This window comes from Phocoena phocoena, chromosome X (genome assembly GCF_963924675.1).
Source record: "Phocoena phocoena chromosome X, mPhoPho1.1, whole genome shotgun sequence".
NCBI lineage: Eukaryota > Metazoa > Chordata > Mammalia > Artiodactyla > Phocoenidae > Phocoena > Phocoena phocoena.
In genome coordinates this window covers 94,143,137-94,149,981 of record NC_089240.1, presented here as the reverse complement: position 1 = coordinate 94,149,981, position 6,845 = coordinate 94,143,137, and positions in this window count along the sequence as shown.

Sequence of the window (6,845 nt, the reverse complement as noted above, 5' to 3'; positions counted from 1 at the left end):
AAACTCACCTCTCAGTATCTGGCTGTTCTTCGGTAGGCCTGCTTAATGGTCCAAGAATTTCACATTTCCACATGCTCATTGCTGGTCAGGTGCAGGTTGCAGGCACATTCCAGCTCCAGAGGCTTGCATCACTTTCCTCACGTTACCACCAGGTTAGCTGCAGCTCATGACACAGTCCAGCAGAGCCCAAACCGCCAGAGAATGGAATCTTTAACACAATCCATGTTCTCAAAGTTTATCACATTTGCACATACATCTACTGACAGGCTCTGCTCATGTCCCTCTGGGATCCATTTTTATGACTCTGACTTCTTTCTCTCATGGCTGATAGGAAGGGCAGGGGCACCAAGATGCTTTGGGAGGGAAGGCACTCTTGTTTTCCCCCTTTACTTTAAAGAGTAAAATGCTCTTTACTTCCTCCCATAGCACTCTTTTATGACACTGAACACATTCTTCCCTGTATCTCCACTGTTTGAGGTCATTTGTTTACTTAATACCCCACCTTGTTCCAGAAAGGATTTGAAGTGATTTGTAAGAATAAATCGAATACAAATAGATATTGTAAATTAAAAGTGGAATGAAAGGAAAATGAGGATGGGAACATAAAATGGAGTCAGGAATGCTATTTTTGTGCACTTTTTAGCTCCCCTTATCAATGTGAGTGCCATAACGCAAGAACTGTTTTATTCATCTTTGTATTTCTAACAGGGCTGGGTCCATTTTCTTTTTTAAAAAATAGTTTTATTGAGATATTCACATACCATAAAATTCACCCGTTTAATTGTAAAATTCAGTGTTTTTTTAGTATATTCACAGAATTGTGCACTCATCATCATAATCCATTTTGGAACATTTTCATCACCCCATAAAGAAACCCCATACCCATTAGCAGTAAATCCTATTTCCCCCTACTCCCACCCCTGGCAACCATTAATCTGTTTTCTGTCTCTTTGGATTTGCCTATTCTGGATATTTCATGTAAATGGACACATACAATATATGGCCTTTTGTGTCTGCCTTTCTTCACTTATAATATTTTCATAGTTCATCCAAGTTGTTACATGTATCAGTATTTGTCTTTTTTTATGGCTGCATAATATTACATTACATGGATGTAACACATTTTGTTTAGCCATTCATCTGTTGATGGGCATTTATGTTATTTCCACATTTTAGCTATTATGAACAATGCTGCTGTGAACATTTGTGTACAGCTTTTTCTGTGTACGTATGTTTTCATTTCTCTTGGGTATATACCTAAGAGTTGAATTGGATCATATTGAGTTGAGCTGGATCATATGGTAACTCTACTTTTAGTCACTTGAGGAACTGCCAGACTTTTCCACATTGGCTACACCATTTTACATTCCCATCAGCACTGCATAATGGTTCCAATTTCTCAACATTCTTTTCTTTAAATTTTTATTGAAGTACAGTTGATTTACAATGTGTTAGTTTCAGGTGTCCAATATTTTTTATTATCTGCCTTTATGATTCTTCCATCCTAGTGGCTCCTTTGGTTTTGATTTTCATTTCCCTATAACTAATGATGTTAAGCATCTTTTCATGTGATTATTGGCCTTTTGTGTATCTTATTTGAAGCTATGTCTCTAATATCCTTTGCTAATTTTTTATTGGGTTATTTATTTTTGAGTTGCAAGAGTTCTTTATGTATCCTACATGCAAATTCCTTGTCAGCTATATGATTTGCCAAATATTTTCTCCTATTCTGTGGGTTGTCTTTGCACTTTCTTGATGGTATCATTTGAAGCACAAATGTTTTTAATGTTTTTTTTTGGTCATTTCTGCTTTTGATGTTGTATGTAAGAAGGTTTGACTTAACCCAAGGTCAGGGAGATTTCCCAGCCTTTTCTTGCACAGATATGCACATGTTTATTTACAAGAGCTACCATTTGTTGAGCACTTGCCTTGAGCTTGACGTTATGCCATGCACTGTCAAGAGGGTATTGATGTCAGTAACAACAACAATAGTAGCTAACTTTATTGAGTTCTTACATGAATGATCTCATTTAGTCCTCACAATGAATCGTTGAGGTAAATATGAATATATCTGTTTTACAGATAGAGAAACTGAAGATCAGAAACATTATCTGCATGAGATGCCTAGAATTTCTGTAGCCATCTTCTGGCCGTGAAATGAGGCATTGATGTCAAACTGTGGGGGACATAAGGGAAAAATGGAAAGAACCAGCTATTGATGAGATAACGAATTAAAAGCCAAATAACAACATCAACCACAACATTAATAGCTGACATTTATTGAACACTACAAGAGTTATCTCATTTAACAGTCACAATAGCTCTTTGAGGAAAAATACATGGTGAGGACCCCACTACGAGGTTCAGAAATGTTAAATACTGTAGCAAACCTTGTTGGTACCTTCTACTTCTTCCTCACTAATAGAACTCCAATTTTTTCACCTTCCTCTGTGTAGCCATAATGGGGAGGGGGGCTGAACTCTTTCTTATGCAGAGGAAGTGAATCATGATTAATTGAAGCCAATCAGTAGTCTCATTCCCCTTGTCAGTAATAAGTTTCTGCATGGAAGTGGGACTAATCCTAGCCAATATGACCTGAAGGAAAGTCCGCTGAGGCGCTTCTAAGCAAGATTTTCATTGAGAATAAAAAGAGCAGGATCTTCCACTTCCACTTTGTCTTTTTATCATTGCACCGCTCAGCACCTAGCACTGAGCCTGGTGCATAGAAGAAAACTCAGGAAATATTTTGTGGAATGAAATCTCTTGAGTATACTGCTGTAGGTCAGTTTTTTTTCTTCTTTCACTTTGATCCATACAAGAATATATTAATCCAGGAATGATCCCTGGGACTGGCTATAGATGAGAAAGTACTTTCTAGAAGTTGTTTCCTGAGACTTAAGTTAGGCCAGTGACCACAGGCACCACTCATGCTCTTCTAAACTTGTGGAAAAACTACATTAAGGATTCACATTCCCTTTGTTGATGTAGTGAGAACACAATATTTTGCTCAGTTCAAGCAAAATTTATAGGTAACACCTTTCACGGATCTTACACTTGCCAAACTTTCTCCCAGATGGAGATAGGTTACATCTTATAGTTTAAAATTAATTTTAATTATATAAATAATACATAAATGATTAAGCTTTATTTCCTTAACATCATTGCTTTATACAAATTATTTTTCTTTTTGCCGACGTATATTCTCTACTAATTCTTTCCGAGAGTTTTTGGGGGTGGTAAGTTTTCTGGGTTCTTATATGTCCAAAACACCTTTATTTCTCCCTCTCTCCCATATAATAGTTTGGCTTTGTATTAAATCCAAGGTTCAACATTATTTTCACTCAACAGTTTGAAGATATTGCTCCATTGCTGTCCTGCGTCTGATTTTGCTAATGGAAAGTAAAACTTATTCTTGTTCATTGTAGGTGGTCTTTATTTTCTCTTTGAAAGATTTTAGTATTTTCACGTTATCCTCGATGCTCTAAAATTTCACTGTGGTGTGTCCAGGTATAGAGGTTTTTTTTTTTTAATTACTATTCTTTTTTAAAAATAGGTTATCCTCCTTGGCATTTATAAGGCCCTTTCAATCTGAGGATTCATGACTTCAATTCTAGGGAGTTTTTTGTTTGTTTGTTTTGCCATTGATTCCTTCCATTCTCTCCATTTTTATTCAGTGGAACTCCCTTTAGACAAATGTGGAAATTTCTTGATTTGTTTATATTTCATGCCTCTCACATTTTCTTTACTACTTCCCATCCCCTTATCCTTTATACTATGCTCTGGGTGAATGCCTCAGCCCAATTTCCCAGCTCTATGATTTCATCTCTGTTTCTATCCATCACAAATCTTAGTTCAGTCCGTTTATTAACTTCACCTATGTTATTTATTTTTAAAAATCTCTTATTTTTCTTATTTACCTATTATTGTTCTATAATTACTTGTTCTTTCATAGATGTAATATCCTTCCTTATCATTCTGAGGTTATTATTTTATATTCATGTTCTGAGGACTCTACTTATCTAATGAAAGTCCTTTCATTTGTTGAGTGTATTGTCTCTATTTCATGGCATTGCTTTGTTTAAATGTTTGATGATTCTCTTATTATATGCTTCTCTCTGTAGTTGAGATTGTTTTAGACTGCTCCTTCTGTTTATGCAACTTGTTTCAGAGAATAGAGGGAAAATATGTATCTGCTGTTTTCAATCAGAGTGGGTGAGGTGGAGAACATGCCATAATAAGGGTACCTTGATGAATCTGTGTACCTCTCTATTTCTCATTAATACTCCCATTTATTTTGCCATTGCCCATCACCCATGTTACTAGACTATCTCACTGTCTTAAGCTCCCTTATTCATTGCTTTCACTTGAAGACAAATCCCTCTGTTACTGCTTGCTGGTCCATGCAGTGGGAAAAAGGATAGAGAGGAGTTGACTTTTCTGGCTTTTCTTCCCGCTATACTGAGTAGTTGCCTCTAAGACCACTCCTTTGTCATAGTTTTTACCTTTTGGCGTGGAGAACTCCTGGGGTACTTTTATTACCTATAAGAATACTCTCCAATGCTCTCCCATGCATGTCCTGAGCTGTGGTTTCCTTCTTTAATCAAAACAGATCTACTTCTCATCTTCTAAGGAGTCCTCTCAGTTTTTGGGCCACCAAGAGTGATTTCAAGCATGACTATGTATTGAATCATTTTTCTGTTGTGTCAGGTAGGATACAGCAAGTGAAGAAACTGGAAATAGCAGTGGCTCAAGGAGGATATGAGCTTATTTCTCTATCCCCATTTTATAAATAGACTCCACTAACTTGCTCAGTGTCATGTAACTAATAAGCTGTGGAACTGGGATTTGAAATCAGATCTGACTCCAAAGTCTACCTTATTAGTTTCTTCCCACTATGCCAGTGGTTCTCAACCTTGGCTGTACATTAGAATCACCAGGGTAGCTTTAAAAAATACTAATGCTTCAAAACCATACCAGATCAATTAAATCACAGTCAAGAGTATTTTTTAAAAGCTTCCCATTTGATTCAATTATAAAGCCAGAGTTGAGTACTACTGCACTTTCTAACTTGTTCCCTTTTTGCCTATATATGCTATATGGTCCTCTGCCAAATACTTTCCTGATTACCTGATTGCTAACACTCTGCTTAAGTTACTTGTCTGAGTAATTTTAAGAATTATTTTGAAGAAATATGGAAAATTACCTTAGTTCATGTTTGACTCCAAATTTTTAAAATCATTAAGAAATATGCCAACACATGCAAAATTATACACATTCTGAAAATCAATCTATGTAATCAATTGTATTAACAGACTACAGAAGAAAATCACACAATCAAATCATTGACATAGAAAAATGATTTGATAAAATTCAACACCCATTCATGATTTAAAAAAAAAAACACCTCGGAAAACTCTAGGAATACAGGAACTTGCTCAACTTGATACAGTACCTCTACCAGAAAACAAACAGAAAAACCTCACAGTTAACGTCACACTTAACAATGAAAGGCTAAATGCTTTCCAGCTAAGAACAGGAACAAGTCAAGAATGTCCATTCTCACCACTGCTATTCAATATAGAACAGAAATAGATTTACAAAGATATAGTCAGTTGACTTTTGACAAAGGTGAAAAAGCAACTCAATGGAGGATCTTCTCAACAAATGTTGCTGGAGCAATTATATATCCATAGACAAAAAATATGAACTATAATCTATATCGCACACCTGATACAAAAATCAACTCAATGTGCATCATAGATTTAAATATGAAATATACATCTATCAAACTTTTAGAATATAACATAGGAGAGAACTTCAGGATCTGGGCTTCATGAAGAGACATGACACCAAAAGCACAAACCATAAAAAAATGAATATTTTAAAAACTTTTACTCTATGAAAGACCATGTTAAGGGAATGAAAAGACAAGCTATAGACTGAGAGAACGTATTTGCAAGCCCACATATCTGACAAAAGACTCAGATCTAGAATATATAATGAACTCTCAAAACTCAACATTAAAAAAGCAAACAATCCAATTAGAAAATAGGCAAAAGGCACAAAGAGTCTTATCACTGAAGAAGCTCTACAGTTATAGTAAATGAGCACATGAAAAGATGTTCAACACCATTACACATTAGGGAAATGCAAATTTAAACCACAAAGGGATATCATTACACATCTATTAAAATGGTTAAAATAAAAATACCAAATGCTGATGAGAGTGCAGTGAAACTGGATCTCTCATACATTGCTGGTGGGTATATAAAATATTAAGCCACTCTGGAAAACAGTTTGGTGGTTTCTTATAAAATGAAACACACAATTATCACATGACGCAGCAATTACATTTACAGGCATTTAGTTTTCAGAGAAATGAAAACTTATGGCTGCAGAGAAACCTGTGCACCACCACTTACACTTAGCACTCATCTATTCTATTTCACTGTATATAACATCCCTTGTATGAATAACCACTAATCAAATTAGTATGCTGATGATAGGCATTTAGGTTGTTTTCACTTTTCAGCATTTCAGTAATGCTTTTATGAATATCCTTGTAGCTGTCTCCTTGAACACATGTGGGAGAATTTCCGTGGGATGTATATCTAGAAATGGAATTTCTGGATCATAGGTTGATATACATTTTCAACTATACTAGCTACTACCGAAAACTGCTCTCCAAAATTGTACTAATTTATGTTTCCTCCAACAGCGTATGAAAGTTCCAGGTGCTTTTTGTCTTTGCCTATACTTGGGATGCCATACTTTAAAAATTTCCACCAATCTAACGCTTGTAAAAGATGCAATTTCTGTTTCAACTTGGATTTCCCTAGTTATGT